At 43.0% G+C, this 17,448-nt stretch overlaps 1 long non-coding RNA gene across 1 annotated transcript; it reads right to left on the bottom strand.

Moving 5' to 3' along the window:
• Positions 1–1,047: 1,047 nt before the first annotated feature.
• On the bottom strand, positions 1,048–6,400 carry LOC113105329 (uncharacterized). Its single transcript, XR_003292353.1, has 3 exons — positions 6,275–6,400; positions 6,036–6,104; positions 1,048–1,537 (listed from the first exon to the last, which is right to left on the bottom strand). It is a non-coding gene; the product is annotated as an uncharacterized LOC113105329 (long non-coding RNA).
• Between the last annotated feature and the right edge of the window lie 11,048 nt (positions 6,401–17,448).

The raw sequence follows: 17,448 nt of genomic DNA, 5'->3' as shown, positions 1-17,448 counted from the left end.
ATAGCAAAAACTATGACTTTATTCAGCATTGTCTTCTCTTCCATGTCTGTTGTGAGAGAGAGTTAAAAACAAAGCAGTTTGTGATATCCAGTTCACGAATGAATCATTCGATGTAACCGGATCTTTTTGAACCAGTTCACCAAATCGAACTGAATTGTTTAAAACGGTTCGCGTCTCCAATAACTTTTTTTAATGTGGCTGACACTCCCTCTGAGTCAGAATAAACCAATATCCCGGAGTAATTCATTTACTCAAACAGTACACTGACTGAACTGCTGTGAAGAGAGAACTGAAGATGAACACCGAGTCGAGCCAGATAACGAACAAAACATTGACTTGTCAGTTTTCGGATCACCAGTAGTTATTTCGGACAGTTTGATTCAGTAAACCGGTTGAAGAAAACAGTTCACTGGTTCTTTTGCGCTCAACACTCAAAAAAAAAAGTTGTTGAATGAACTTAAAAAAATTTGAGTAAACTTTTCCACGAAATTGAATTACATTTTCCAAACAATATCAAATTAGTTTGAAATGATTTGTTGTAATCTTGTTGTGTAAACTTAAATTATTTTAGTCAAGACAACAAGAAGAAAATTGGTCCATTCTACTAGATAAAGTTTAGCCATGCCTAATTGAGAAAGTTGTGTCAGGTTAACTACTCTGAATTTTGTCATGCCTACTATATAAAATAATGCCATGTTAACTACATTCAATTTGGTCATGTCTACTATATCTAACAATGCAATGTCAACTACAAACATTTTTGTACTGCATACTAGAAACAATTTAAATCATTACACTTATATAACTTGACTCTACAGTTACTTCCAAGTGAAAGTGAAATAATTGTGTTCTATTACATTAAAACCTTTTTACTGTATACCTATAGTCTACTGTGAAGAAAGTCAATATGTTAAAAGTCAATCCATTTAGTAAAAATCTGTATTTAAAACATGAGCACATTTAACCTTGAGTGTCTTCTTGCTTAAAACTGCAAATAAACATGCTCATTAAGTAAAAAAATGACAATGCAAATAAAACATGAGCATATAAGAATATAACAAAATGTTATTTTATTTTGTTTTCTTAAACATTATATTAAATGTGATTGAGAGACGTAATCACCTCTGCTCATCGTGCAAAAATTCAGATACAACAAAATCACATGAGCATACAAGGAAATAAAACAGCATTCACAAAGGGATCCTCAAACACAGCACACCTAAGTGAAGAGTTTTGTTTTCTACGCCTGTGCTTTGGCAGACAATTTACACAAGTTCAGCTCGAGAATCATTTTTTGGAGCACCTTAAAAGTGTAATGGATCTCCTGTGGATGAGTAAGATTTAAAGAGTATATTAGTCCAAGTAGCATGGCTGTAGCCAATGCTACATTACCTAAACCAGAAAGCACCTCCACATCTTCCAGCACAATGCAGATATCTTCAGGGTCTTCTGTTGAATCAGCAAATACATGCTTTACATCACAGAATCCCTAAAAGGTCTTCTTTATGTCCGCTTCGGTTCTTGCAGGGTCATCATCCTTTGAAAAAAAAAAACCAGTTATTTTTAGTGAACAACTCTACTTCCACAGCACATTCATACAGTCACGAGCCATCTTAAAACAATGCTATGGCGTTCGGTCACCAGATCACAACCCAACTCAACACCTTTGGCAGACTGTGTTCCACTTTATAATGTAAAATAATATAGTGCCTTTGTCAATATCACAACAATGAATAACTATGCTTCCTTAAAATCTCTAACTATCACTCAGTGACTGTTCGAAATTTTTAATTTAGATGACATTAATAAATTACATTTATAAAATACCAGATATTCTCAAAAGCCATTGATACTTCGGTAACACTTTAGAATGATGTCCATTAGTTAATGTTAGTTAATTCATTAAGTAACATGAACAAACAATGAACAATACATTACTGTATTTATTCATCTTTGTTAATCTTAAAGGGGGGGTGAAATGGTCGTTTTCACTCAATATCCTGTTAATCTTGAGTACCTATAGAGTAGAACTGCATCCTTCATAACTCCAAAAAGTCTTTATTTTTATTATATTTATAAGAGAAAGATAGTCTGTACCGATTTTTCCCAGAAAAACACGAGCGCCTAGAGGCATGACGTGTGGGCGGAGCTAAAGAATCACAAGCGCCAGTAGGCTTTTGAGTTGAGAGCATGTGGAAGCTGTGAAACAGATCCAGAGGCTGAAATTTAACAAGAGCAGCATCAGCAAAGGCGGTATGCTATGTGGTATGTACTGAAACTGTATATATTTGCTTAGCGGTTTTGGAAAATGACTAAGTTCCACTTTATGTTGTCTTTTTTTTTTTTTTTTTTTTAAGCTGTACATGTGGAAAGTGCAGTTTGATGGCAACATCGCATGTTGTTTACTTGATGTGCTTACATGCTGATAGCTAAGTTAACAACACAGAGATATTTGAAGCAGTTTTACTCACCGCATGTGGTTCCAACACACAATCGTGACCCTTTTCCCTTGGGACTGCATTATCCTTAAGAAATAAACGACGTGCAATCCGAAATGCAGGGAACAAACAAAAACACTTGCACAACTCCGTTGATGCTCTGTAAAAATAAACTCCATCCACTGGTCCCTTAATGCTGTTTCTCTTTTGGTAATCTGTGCAGGGTTGTCTTGCCAAAAACACACTTCTTTTGTGACTTTTCGCGACGCTCTCGCTCTGATCAGGCTGTGCTCAGCCTCTCTCTGCTCTGCTATATGGGAGCCCGCGCTCTTCCGGCAGAAGAGCGCGCACTTAGGACCCATATAAGGAAATTACGCTCCATCTAACGTCACACAGAGCCATACTCGAAAAAAACTTTCCGAAACTTGTGACAAACCGGAAGAGGTTTTTTTGGAACAAAAATACTCCTTCAAACGTACAACTAAATTTTTGAAACTTTGTCCATGTTTAGCATGGGAATCCAACTCTTTAACAGTGTAAAAAACTCAGTATGCATGAAATAGCATTTCACCCCCCCTTTAATGAAAATACAGTTATTCATTGTTAGTTCATGCTAATTCACAGTGTATTAACTAATGTTAACAAGCACAACTTTTGATTTGAATAATGCATTAGTAAATGTTGAAATTAACATCAACTAAGATTCATAAATGCTGTAGAAGGATTGTTCTTGCTTAGATCATGTTAACTAATGCAGTTAACTAATGGACCATTATTATAAAATTCTACCGATACTTATTTCAAATCAATATTACTTATCTTTAACCAAAACTGGGCACAATTAAAACAACTGCTGACAGCACACCCTTCCCTCATTCTCTGAAAATGGTTGAGTTACTGAGTACAAGCTTTTTTTCAATTTTCTTAAGAACAGCGCAGTCCTTGGCACCACCAAATTGGTGCAAATCTTTGCCAAAATACAGGTTTGTGTACTTTAATTTCATCCATAAAATCATTAGTCACTTTATTTTCAAACCAACATACATGGATGCAATGCCATTAACCTAAACGAGCGCCTTGTAAAATATATTAATTTATTACTGAACAAACGGAATGTAATTACTTTGTATGTTAAAGGTATATATATATATATATATATATATATATATATATATATATATATATATATATATATATAATATATTTTTTTTTTATTATTATTTTTTTTTTTTTTTTTAAGTGTGACGTGACATTGACCCATACTCAGAATTCATGCTCTGCTTTTAACCCATCCAAGGTGCACACAGACAGCAGTGAACACACACACACTGTGAGCACACTCTCGGAGCAGTGGGCAGCCATTTATGCTGCGGCGCCCAGGGAGCAGTTGGGGGTTCGATGCCTTGCTCAAGGGCAGCTCAGTCGTGTTATTGAAGGTGGAGAGAGAACTGTACATGCATTCCCCCCACCCACAATTCCTCCAGGCCCGAGACTCGAATTCACAATGCTTAGATTGCAAGTACGACTCTCTAACCATTAGGCCACGACTTCCCCGTGAAGCCTGGAATTAAACTGCTGTTTTCATCAGGCCAGAGGAGAACTGGCACCCAGATTAATATGTAGGTGTTTTTTGTTTCCATAGTAGTTTACATTTTTATATTTTTAGGTCAAACTGTTCTTGTCTGTGACTAATATAATGGAGGTCTATGGTCACCACCTCAAAGAGCATGCACAGAGAATTCCAAATTAAACAATTCCCCACCATAAGTACACATTGATGACCTAAGACACGAAACTAGCGGTTTGTGTAAGAAAATGAACTATTTATTTTGGTTTTATCTCCTGTACACAACCACGTCCAACTGATCTGAGTGCACGAGTGCTTCCTGACATGACGTGCGCACGCATTCTGGCTTAGTCTGCACAAGCACGGAAAGCGCCGGAAGCAATCTCTCACGCATGTACATCACTCATTGTTTACTGTTTACCACACAATACACCACCAATCTGCATTGTCTGAAATATAATGCAGTAACTGTAATTATTAATTTGTTTATAATGCACCCTATAATCGTTGCAATTATAATAAACAACACATTACTCACTCTATTGACAGTGTGCCATTTGGTCCCTCTGGCATTGGACGTCGCCTCCAGTTTATACGTGGCATACTAAACACAATGTGCAAAACGCTGCTGCTCAACAGCGGAGAAAACCAAGGATCATCAGTCAGGCAGGTGTGTGATGTGATACTGTCAATGTCCTTGTCGTCTTGTAGTTGTTCCATTCGTGACAACATATGCTCTCCACTTCTGTCGGCATCTCACAACACTTGCTACTAAAACACCACCAATTTTTAAGAGATCTCGGTCTCTGAGGCTTGAAGACGTGCTGCCGTAGCGGATGCTTCCATGATCGCTCCTGAGTACTTTATCTGTGTATTCTGGTTCAAATATGGCTGTGACAAATTCAACGTTGTCTGTTGATGTATTGAAATCATCTTCCATTGCAATTTCCTGTACGTATAAATATGTTTAAATCTTCACAGTGTAAGGTAACACTTCAGAAATCTCTGTGTAAACCATAGACAGTAAGTGTAAACAATGAGTGTGCTTTCGGCGCTTGCGCAGACTAAGCCAGAGCGCGCACACGTCACACAACAGGAAGTACTCGCGCCCTCACATCAGTTGGACGTGGTTGTGTAAAAAAGGTAAAAACGATATAAATACTGTTTGTTTTCTTACACAAACCGCTAGTTTCGTGTCTTAGGTCATCAATGTGTACTTACGGTGGGGAATTGTTTAATTTGGACTTCTCTGTGCATGCTCTTTGAGGTGGTGACCATAGACCTCCATTATATTAGTCACAGACAAGAACAGTTTGACCTAAAAATATCAAAATGGGAAATACTGCGGAAACAAAAACACCTACATCTTGGAAGTCCTTGAGGTAAGCTAAAACATACCAAAATTTAATTTGAAAGTGAACCATCCCTTTAAGTTTTGGTTCCTTGCCACTGCCACTTTTGGCGAATGGGGATGCTTGACTGATTGCATAGACACTATTGGAAGAGAGTTGAACTGGATGATGACATCACTGAATAATCAATGAACTGACTTTTTCTTAAAAAACTGTCTGTTTGTTATTGTCCTCTTGCATTACCGACAAACTATTTTCGTGTTTAATTATGCTGCTTTGACAATGTGTATTGTGTAAAGTGCTATTTAAGCGTAAAGGTGAATCGAATTGACTATTAAGAACTGTGCTTATCAAACAGGATGATATCACGTAAACCTAAACCAGTGGCTGTGTGGAGTACAAAGGTTTAAAGAGAAGTTAACATCAGTCATTTAATTCATATCTGAGCTTTACAATTTACTCAATATTTTAAAATAAAAAAATTTACATTAACTCTTAACCCATCAGCAGTTTTGATTGGGAATGTCTTTTGATATTTAAACATACAAACGTATATATATAAGAAAGTGTCTCTGCTTTTAAATTGAAAAAATTTTAGGCGCAGTTCATGTCATGTCTTTTGCAAGGTCAAGTTTGTTATTACTTGTGATAACTGTTTGTAAACGAAAAAGAACTCACCAAATACTCCATCATATTAATCTCATTCAGGTAGATGCATAGCCCCTTGAGAATGCACTCTTGCTTGGTCTCCATGGTGGCATTGTAAGAAAAGACAAAACATTTTTTCAAGTTACTGATATTCATACATGACACCCTCCAATACACATCTCTGAGCCATTATGCATTACAGAGCACTATATCAATAGCTTTTATTAAAAAGCAATATATAAAAAAACTGAAAAAAATAAAAATACTACCTGAGACATTGGCAGCATCACATCTTGAATCTTTTTCTAAACACTCCACCCTTTTTGGTAAACACTTTTAGCAGATCATCAGAGAACAGATCCAGTTTGGACATGAATTTTGGAGTGTTAAGGAAGGGTTGTATTTATCTGAAGACATAAGTTACAGAGGTCTTGATTATGGGCATGCACAAAAGTTTGTACAACTAACGGACCTTTAAGTTGAGCAAACTCAAAAATCTGCTGAAGTTTGTTGCCTTAAAATTTTAAGTTGGCCCAACTTTTGATTTTTTACAGTGTATAAAATGGGATGCAGACACTGAAAATATACTGTATGTAGTCAACTGAACTTAAAACTACTTTATTGGCTTAAATGTTTCACATGCAGAATTGCCAAAGCAAAAGAAAAATGTCCGAATTTATTGTTAAAAAATAGATAAACCAGAACCATAGCAAAAGAAAGATTAAAATAAGAAAGGCAGTGGCTATTTACACTTAGCGCAAATGGCTATTCTATTTATACTATGTTAAAATAGCAGGATTTTCTGCTATTTATATTACTTATTGCAAATAGTGGCAATTATTTGCACCTCAGTATTGTAGTACATTATAAAACAGTTAATTTTAATTTTAATTCAAATTATTAAATGGATGCCAGCATATTAGGACAATAAAGCCGTCCCTCAAAACTGTTTGATTATTTCCTTCATTTTTTTTTTTTTTTAAATGTTTTTCTAATGTGATTTGAAATTTGAAAAGGTAGGGAAAAAAAGGCAGATTCGGACCGGATCGATTGCATCAAATTGTGAACCACATACCATCTGCGCTATTAGAGCTGACGACTGTACTTTATCTGTTGTAATTTCGACTAGCTCAATAAGAAATATAAGGTGCCATTAAAGTGTAATATTACGATATACACAGTGAAGTAAAGTGCAACAGAATGTTAATATATTGTTAGTAAGATACTACACATATTACAGAATAAACTTTAATTCCGTATAATTTTACCTCAGAGGAAACATGGTTAAACACAGTTGTTTTTCCCGTCTTTTTTACATGTTAATGTTCTTTAATACTTTAACATTTTATTAGGGGTTTTCTTTTAAGTATGCGCATCGCTTTAATGCACGCATGACCCGAAAACAACTAACGTCATCATGCAATGCAATTTACAAGCGCATGCGCAGTAAACACACGTGACGTCACCGCGCTACAGTCTGCAGCAAGGGGTGTCTCAAGCAATGGGCTGCAAGGTCTCAGTGGTTCAGGAAGCCTCATTTTGCCATAACTACAAGCAGGGGGTCATAACCAAAAATCATTCCAGAAACAAACAAAACAGGAAACAAGAAACTCAAAACTTAGAGGGAACACGAGGAAACCAGGTGACATAAAACAAGGACTCCATGACACAGACAGAAAACAGACCTGTTTAAATAGACAGGATAATGACGATGAAAGTGAAGACACCTGAGTGCAATTAACAGGTGTGCAATTACGGTGATGAAGGCTTTGTGGGAAATTAAGTGCCTGCGGTGAGGCAATAGTATGTTCCTGCACAACCGGAGGCTGCAGTTAGCATAAACCCACTTAAAAAAGCGTGTGGACACGTAACAACTTAGTTTTGTGTCAGAACTTTTACACTTTCATTTATAAATTCACCCCATCTGTGTTTGCGAAACGATTGAATCGCGGAATCCAGTCAAAAATAGAACTTGCTGTATAAAGCATAACGTCACGGGATTTGGCTATTTTTGAATGAATACATCTACATTTTGGCTGTAAAATGAATCAAATATCGATATGGACTTGTATATGAATATTAAAGTTAAAAGAGTTTTCCCCCATGCCGACTCCGCCCTCACCACGCCCCCAGCTATGACTAGATGCCAACTGTATGTATGAGAAATATATATGGTACAGTATTAATTAATCTTTGTTGACATCAGTTAATAAAATTTCTACTTTTCGTTAGCTCAGGTACAGTTAACAGATAAAACTTTTAATTTCAATAATGTATTAGTAACATTTTTTAATTAAAATGTATTTATTCAATGCTTTAGTAGTGTTGTGTATTGAATCTTTGTGCTGTATTTTCTGTTGGCAATTTAATATGCAGTTTTCATATTGTAACAAAAACCTTCATAATCATCGGGAAGAAGGAGGCGGGAACTGGCAGACAATCAAATAAGGTTTTAATAATCAAAATAAAGACAAAACAGCACGTCAGCCCCTCACGGACGACTGACGCGTTCAAATAAAATCCAAACACAAACTAAAATCCAGGCCTTGTCCTCTCTCGTCCGTCACTGTCGTCGCTCTGGTTTTATATCCCTCCATCTCCTCTGTGGGACTCGAGACCGGTGGGTCGAGCAGGTGTCGCTCATTTCCAATCACTCCACCAGCCTCGCGCCGCCCCACTCGTCACATACCCCCATCGCCCCTCGCAGGCCGGGGGTTAAAAAAATAACTTTGAAGTTCAAATATGAACTTCTACCTATCAAAAAGGTTCAAAGTTGAACCACAGGTTATTACACATGCTATCAGTTCTTTTTAGAACCTCTGTTATGGCAGAAGGGTTCATGTAAGAACCTGGCCTGTTGTCAAGGTTCCTTTATGAACCTTTTAAAATGGACTGTAAAGATTTGACTATTTTGTTATTCTGGGGACTATACTTTGGTTTTAGTCACTGAACATTTCACGCACTTGAATTATTAAAGACTGACCACTACATAATTGTTCATATGTTTGTTTAAAAAGTAGAAATATGTACAATTCAAGGGCATCGGTGATGGTACCCCCCCCCCCCCCCCCCCCCCAACATCCCAAAGATAAATTCAAGACTAAATATTGAATTGTGTTCTTTTATTGAGGTGCTAATTGCAAACTGGAATTAATAGGGCATAATAATAATAATAATTCATTATGATTACTATGGCAATAATAATAATTATTATTAATAAAACTTTTTTTTTCAAAGTTATGTGAATATGTGTTTTTATGCCCAAAAATGAAATTAAAAATCGGAACAAAACAAAATGTTCACCCCCCCTCCCGAACCCCTGCAAATTGACTACGCAAAAAACAATTCAATAACAAATTAATTTCACTTAACTAGTGATTTATATTAAAGCCTTTTTTTTTCATTTTGTGAATATTAATAATAATAATAATAAACAAGTATTACTAATTTGATTCATGAGCCATCAGCAGATGGACTGAATATCTGAGATAAGACAAAATATGTTTTATGTGTACCCCCTCACCTTATTTTTTTATCTGTTTCCTGTCTAGAGCACAATATATCAGTAACAAGATACTGATTAGAGAGTTATAATTTACATTGCTTATTGTAGACTGTATGATAACTGGAAGCTACAATCTATTAATTCACTACATCACTGGTTCTTAACTAAATTTAATTTCCAATTATAACTACTTAATTCTTTTAATTTCATATTTTCAGTTTCATTCTAATGTTTAGATAAAATAGATGACTTTGGGTCATAATGAGATTCAGTTGTATATATTCAATTTATTATGTCTTATTACATGTATATGTGTCTTTATAACTGCTTCAGTGTATTGTAATGAGTGTAAAGGCCCGTTCACACCAAGCACGATAACTATAAAGATAATGATAAAGATATAGTTCTAAAAATCGTCCTCAATATTAAAGAATAGCGGAGTCCACACCACAACTATAATGATAAAGGCTCAGTTATGTATGTAACCATGGTTCCCTGAATAGGGAACGAGATGCTGCGGTGACGTCACCACTATGGGAACACCTTCGGTGTGACGAATGTCTGAAGCCCTATACCATCCCGCCAATCCTATTGGCCAAATGGCGCATGGCACCACCCTACGCATGCGCACGCATCATATACCATATGCCATTTCGCTCAGATTTCATGACTGAAGAAGAAGAATGCTATCAAGGTATGGCACGGCCAGGGCCGCATCATCTCGTTCCCTATTCAGGGAACCATGGTTACATACGTAACCGAGATGTTCCCTTTCATAGGTCACTTCGATGCTGCGGTGACGTCACCACTATGGGAACGTTATACCATAACGTCTGACGTACCTGATAGCTGGGATCCGAGGAAGCATCTGCTCAAGGGGAGAGAACCTGGGAGCCAGGAGCCATCCTCACATCCAGACTGTAGGACTTGATAAAAGTGCTCGGTGAGGACCATCCTGCCGCAGCACAGATATCATCCATAGAAGATCCACTGAGAAAAGCTTTAGAAGAAGCCACAGCTCTAGTGGAATGAGCTTTAATTCCTAAGGGCGAAGCGAGTCCGCGCGCCTCATAGGCTAAAGATATTGCCTCCACCAGCCAATGGGACATGCGCTGTTTTGTAACTGCATGGCCTTTATTCTTATGTCCAGAACAGACAAACAGCTGGTCAGACTCACGCCATGGGGCTGTACGATCCACATAAGCCTTTTAAGCTCTGACAGGGCAAAGACTTAGATCTCCTGACCCCGCCTCAGCAGGGGGTAAAGCTTCAAGGACCACTTGCTGAAAGCGAAAGGGATTAGATGCGACCTAGGGAACATAATTAGGCCTCGGTCGCAACATCACCTTTACAGAGCCCGGTCCAAATTCCATGCACGAGGGTGAGACAGAGAGAGCCTGTAAATCCCCAACTCTCTTGAGGGAGGATAAAGCCATAAGAAGAAGTGTCTTCAGAGTCAGGATTTTATCCAGTACAGTTTCCAAGGGCTCAAATGGATGCCCTGATAAACCCTGCAACACAATGGATAAATCCCATGAAGGAAATCGCACGGGGCGGAAAGGCCTCAGCCGTTGCGCACCCTGTATGAAACGAGAAACCAGTGGATGACGGCCCACTGAGGCACCATCTATATATTCGTGGTAGGCTGAAATGGCTGCCATGTAAACCTTTAGAGTGGCTGGTGTCACTCCATCCATAGTTTTAGCGACATCACACACCGCCGTGTCACCGAAATCGTCCAATGCGGAAGACAACGGGACGAAATATTCCGTTTTTTCATCCACCACTGAAAAGGGCGCATGTGAAGTAATCCCAGACGAATTACGGGGAATGCCGCTGCCATTAGACCTAAAAGTCTGAGGCACAATCTCGCTGTCATCGTGCGACCCGCGCACGCATGACGCAATCGACTGAGCGCGCGGAAGAGAAAGCTTCGATGTCATCGCGCGAGAGTCCAAATCTATTCCCAGAAAGGTTATCCGTTGAGAGGGGATTAAAACACTTTTCTGTAAATTTGTGCGTAAGCCCAGGCTGTTTAAATGATTCAGCACAAGATCCCAATGAGAGTGTGCTTGAGTCTGTGATTGCGCTAACACCAGCCAATCGTCCAAGTAATTCAAAACACGTATGCCCTGGAGCCGCAATGGGGCCAGAGCTGCGCCCATGCATTTTGAGAAAGTACGGGGCGCTAAAGCCAAGCCAAAGGGAAGAATGCGGTACTGATACGCTTTGCCCTCTAAAGCGAATCTGAGGAACTTCCTGTGTCTCTTGATGATCTGAATATGAAAATACACATCCTTCAGATCGATCGTGATAAACCAATCATTTGGTTGGATCTGAGACAGAATAGACTTTACTGTCAACATCTTGAATTTGCTCGGCCTGAGTACAGGATTCAGATGGCGTAAATCCAGAATGGGCCATAATCCGCCATCTTTTTTTGGTACCACAAAATAACGGCTGTAAAACCCTGCCTCCATCTGAGAGGGGTGTACTTCTTCTATAGCCCCTTTGCTCAACAGAGTTGACATCTCCTGTCGCAGCACCGCTATTTCCATCGGTTTAACAGCCGTGGAAAGAATTCTGTGGAAAGGAGGCGGGCCTTTTTGAAACTGAATGGTGTATCCGTGACAAATTGTGCATAACACCCATTGAGAAATGTCGGGCAAGCGTTCCCACGTGGCCTGAAACAATACTAGCGGTCTCAAAACTTTCCAGGACCTTGAAACCTCCTGGTGGAGGTCCGGGGAAAAAGGTAAAGGCCTTCAGGGCTGTGTAGGTGTCCGACTGAGGCACCATCTATATATTCGTGGTAGGCTGAAATGGCTGCCACGTAAACCTTTAGAGTGGCTGGTGTCACTCTATCTGAAAAACGGTCCTGAAGAAACTCCAGTACTGAAGCCACTGGGCAGTAAACTGGATCCACATTACTATTTTCACACCAGGCTGTAAACGGTCTCCATTTGAAAGCACATAATCGTCTCGTAGAAGCTGCTCTAGAATTCAGTATAGTCTCGGTGGTTTCAACTGAAAGACCGGGACATACTAACGCACTCCGCTCAGAGACCACGCCCACAGTTTCCATAGATCTGGCCTCGGGTGCCAAATCAGTCCCTGTGCTTGTGATAAAAAAATCCTGTCTGAGGGGAATCTCCCATGGAGAGCCCGGAATCGGGGAAAAGTATACAAACTGGTCCTGGGCCGGCTGTGAGCTAACGCAGCCATGCCCAGGGGCGATGGGGGGCATAGGGAGAACCATAGCGGACAATGCGTAGTCATGTTCGACGTGAATAAATCCACTTTCACTTTGCCGAAAATCCACCATAAGAGATTCACCGTCTGGGGGTGTAATCTCCATTCCCCTTGTTCCAGAGCCTGTCTAGATTGCAAATCCGCTCCGAAGTTCAAACGTCCGGGGACATGAACAGCTCAGATCGACAGAAATTTGGTCTGGGACCAAAGAAGAACATGTCTCGCCAGCCTGCACAGGGGGCGAGAGTGTAATCCTCCCTGATGATTCAGGTATGACACAACCGTTGTGTTGTCTGATCTGAGCAGCACATGACGGCAGATTCGAGAAATACTGGAGAGCCAGACAAACTGCCAGTAATTCCAACCTGTTTATGTGCCAGCTGCTTGAGCCACTGTCCACACTCCGTGGGCTGGGCGCCCTTGAAAAACAGCTCCCCATCCGGTCAAAGACGCGTCCGTCGTGACAGTCTCTCGGAAAGCACAAATTCCCAGCTGAACCCCGGTCAGGAGAAATTCAGTTGACATCCATAGTTTTAGCGATATCACACACCGCCGTGTCACCGAAATCGCCCGATGCGGAAGACAACGGGACAACGTCCGCTTAGAATACACAGACAATATTGTTCGCTGGTGTGGACACTAATATCGTTATCTTTATAGTTATCTTTATAGTTATCGTTCTTGGTGTGAACGGGCCTTAAGTAAAGAGTATATAGCTGCATTTTCTAAGTTCTGGGTGACAGTAGAGTTGCCAAGGCAACCATGGTGCGTCTTCAGACAACAAAGAGGACCAGTCTTTCATTTACTGTTTGTGATGGATATTGAAGAGAGAGGACTCAAATGCGAGGGCAAAATGACAGTCTTTAATCAAACAAAGGAAAGCCACAGGAAAATCCAACTAAGGAGTACAAAGATGATAACCAAGGAAGACCCGAAGGCTGGGTTTAACAAACACAGGAAACCTCTGTGGCTGGAACGACCAGAAGGCTGACGAGGTAGAGGCTTGACCGGGCTCAGGGGAGAGCCGGGGATCGGAGCTCGCAGAGCGGGGCGGTCGCGGCGTAGAACAGCAGGTAAGGTTCTGTGGGGTGCAATGGGTGAGCACAGAGATGTACAGGTAATGATAGCAGACAACTAACTTCACCCCGACTAGACAGGACAGGACAGGACGAGACCAACTGCTAACATGGACGCCAAAGGCAACGGCTTCATTCGGAAATAACAATCTGACAATGAGACACGGGAACGAGAGGGTAGAAGTAGCCCAAATAACGAGGCAAGATGAGAACCAGGTGGAGGGGAAATTATCTTAATGAGAAGTGAAGACAGCTGTGACACAGAAGCGAAGAGCGAGGGAGACAGGAGGGGATAAACCAGCAGGGGGAGACAGAGAGAGAAAAAGAGAGAGATAGAGACAGGATCATGACAAGACCATGACAGTACCCTCTCCTCAAAGAGCGCCTCCAGGCGCTCCAGCGGGGAAATGCTGGCGAGACCGGAGGAAATCATCAATGAGCGAGGGGTCCAGGATATCCTTAGGGGAGACCCAACTCCTCTCCTCAGGACCATACCCCTGCCAATCTACTAAATATTGGTGTCCACGACCCCGACGCCGCCTATCTATGATCCTGCGGACGGTGTAGACCGGGGAGTCTTCGATACGAACGGCAGAGAAGGACATGGGAGGGGGGGAGCGAGAGGCCGGTTTAATGCAGGAGACGTGAAACACCGGGTGAACATGACGAAGATTCTGCGGCAACCGGAGTTTGACGGCGACAGGGTTAACGATCTTGATAATGCGGAACGGCCCGATGAAGCGGGGAGCCAGTTTACGGGAGTCAGACTGGAGGGGTAAATTAGATGTAGAAAGCCAAACCTTCTGACCCGCGACATAGCGAGGACTCTTGACACGCGATCTATTGGCAGCCACGCACATGCGTCTCTTAGAACGACAAAGTGCGGATCTCACCCTCTTCCAGGTTCGTTTACAGCGACTGATAAAGGTCTGAACGGACGGGCAGTGAGAATCGGTCTCTTGGGATGAGAATAAGGGCGGTTGATAGCCGAGGCAACACTGAAAGGGAGAGATACCAGAGGCCGAGGAAGGGAGGGAATTATGAGCATACTCAGCCCAGGAAAGCTGTTCGGCCCAAGACGAGGGATTGCGAAAGGCTAGACTGCGGAGCATGCGGGCAACAATCTGATTGGCTCGCTCGGCCTGGCCATTAGTCTGTGGGTGAAAACCCGAGGAAAGGCTAGCAGTGGCACCTATGAGACGGCAAAATTCTTTCCAGAACTGCGAGGCGAATTGCGGACCCCTATCGGACCCGACGTCGGTGGGCAACCCGTGAAACTTAAACACATTATCAATCATAATCTGGGCCGTTTCCTTAGCAGAGGGCAGTTTGGTAAGAGGAATGAAGTGCGCCGATTTTGAGAAGCGGTCGACTACCGTCAGGATGACAGTCTTACCGGCTGAGGGCGGAAGACCGGTGATAAAGTCGAGAGCTATATGGGACCACGGGCGAGAGGGAACAGGTAGCGGTCGGAGGAGACCAGCAGGCGGAGAGTTGCCCGCTTTGGTCTGGGCACAAACAAAGCAGGCAGCGATAAAACGGCGCGCATCATGTTCTAAAGAGGGCCACCAGAAACGCTGGCGGATAAATGCGACAGTACCTCGAGCACCGGGATGAACCGCTAGTCTAGAGGAATGGGCCCATTGAAGAACCGCTAATCGTGTGGGAACTGGGACAAAGAGGCTGCCCCTAGGGCAGTTACGGGGAGTGGCGACGTGAGAGAGAGCGCGTTTAACCTGTCTCTCGATCCCCCAGACCGTAGCCCCCACCACCCGACCGGAAGGAATAATCTCCTCTCGGGGGGTGCGGCCGATCGAGGGATCGAAAAGTCGAGACAACGCGTCTGGTTTACCGTTCTTAGAGCCCGGACGGTATGAAATGACAAAATCAAAACGCGTAAAGAAAAGGGCCCAGCGAGCCTGACGCGAGTTCAATCTCTTGGCGGAGCGAATGTATTCTAAATTGCGATGATCCGTCAAAACAATAAAAGGAACAGAGGATCCCTCTAACCACTGCCGCCACTCACCCAATGCCAGGCGGATGGCGAGGAGCTCACGATTCCCGACATCATAATTACGTTCAGCGGGGGAGAGGCGGTGGGAGAAGTACGCGCAAGGGTGTATCTTATTATCCGACGCTGACCGCTGGGAAAGAACGGCTCCCACCCCTACCTCGGAGGCATCGACCTCAACGATAAACTGTCTTGAGCTATCTGGAGTGCGGAGGATGGGTGCGGACGTAAAAAGGGTCTTAAGCCGGTCAAACGCCTCCTGCGCAGGACCGGACCAACCGAAACGAGATTTAACCGAAGTGAGGGCGGTGAGTGGCGCGGCCACCTGACTGAAGTTGCGTATAAAGCGGCGATAAAAATTAGCAAAACCGAGAAAGCGCTGTAGCGAGACACGAGACTCAGGGACGGGCCAATCGAGCACGGCCTGGACCTTGGTAGGGGTAACAGACCCCTTAGCCCAGTCAATGTGTGGATTGTGAAGTTCTAACCAAGGGTGCCCCAGTACTAAAGGAGTAAAAGGAGACTGTCTCTTTATGGTTGCCAGAAACTGTTAGAGTTAATGGGATAGTCTGTTTCTGAACCCTAGGTAGGGCGCTGCCATCAAGGGCGAATAAAGAGGTGGAGTCTCTTAGCGGTGTGAGCGGAATACCTTGTTGGAGCGCCCACTTCTCATCCACAAAGTTTCCCTCGGCCCCAGAGTCGATCAAGGCCGCACAGGAGGCTGACGACCCCGCCCACTGGAGATGCGCTGGAAGTGTCGTGCAGGAAGTGGAAGGGATGGTCTTAGTGGTAGCGCTCGCCAGTAACCCTCCTCCTACTGGCGAGCGTTGGCTTTTACAGGACACGAAAACACAAAGTGAGAGGCACTAGCACAGTACATGCAGAGGCGGTTAGAGATCCTCCTCTGACGCTCCTTAGGTGAAATACGCAGACCACCCAGCTGCATGGGTTCCGGTTCTGAGTGGGAGGGGTTGACTCGAGGCGGCGAGAGGAGACTCTCCTCTAGGCGATGAGCACGACGGCGCTGATCAAACCGTCTCTCCACCCGGATGGCCAGGTCGATAAGGTCGTCGAGCCGGGCGGGGATCTCACGGACGAGGACCTCGTCCTGCACCTCTGGAGACAAGCCCTCCAGGAAGCGAGCAGTCAGTGCGGGTTGGTTCCACCCACAGGTGGTAGCGAGGGTCCGGAACTCCACGGAGAAATCCGGCACGGATCGTCTTCCCTGCCGGAGTGTGGAAAGCCGACGGGAAGCCTCCTCTCCGTAGGCGGAGCGGTCGAAGACCCGGATCATCTCCTCCTTGAAGCGCTCAAAGCTTGAGATGTACTCTGCCCCAGTCTCCCAGTTGGCCGTTCCCCATTCGCGAGCCCGCCCGTGGAGGAGTGAAAGAACGAAAGCCACCTTGGTCCTCTCCTTAGCATATGTGACGGGCTGAAGCGAGAACACCACCTCGCACTGAGTAAGGAAAGCGCGGCACTGGGTTGGCTCACCCGAATAGGCCGGAGGATTGTTTATCCGAGGCTCCGTCTGACCAGGAGGACAATAAGAGGCGGAAGGCTGGAGACGGAGGTTGTGCACCTGGCTGGACAGCTCGGACA

This window comes from Carassius auratus, chromosome 7 (genome assembly GCF_003368295.1).
Source record: "Carassius auratus strain Wakin chromosome 7, ASM336829v1, whole genome shotgun sequence".
Taxonomy (NCBI): Eukaryota; Metazoa; Chordata; class Actinopteri; order Cypriniformes; family Cyprinidae; genus Carassius; species Carassius auratus.
Note: the sequence above shows the minus strand (reverse complement) of the source record. Positions and strands in the feature narration are given on the sequence as shown.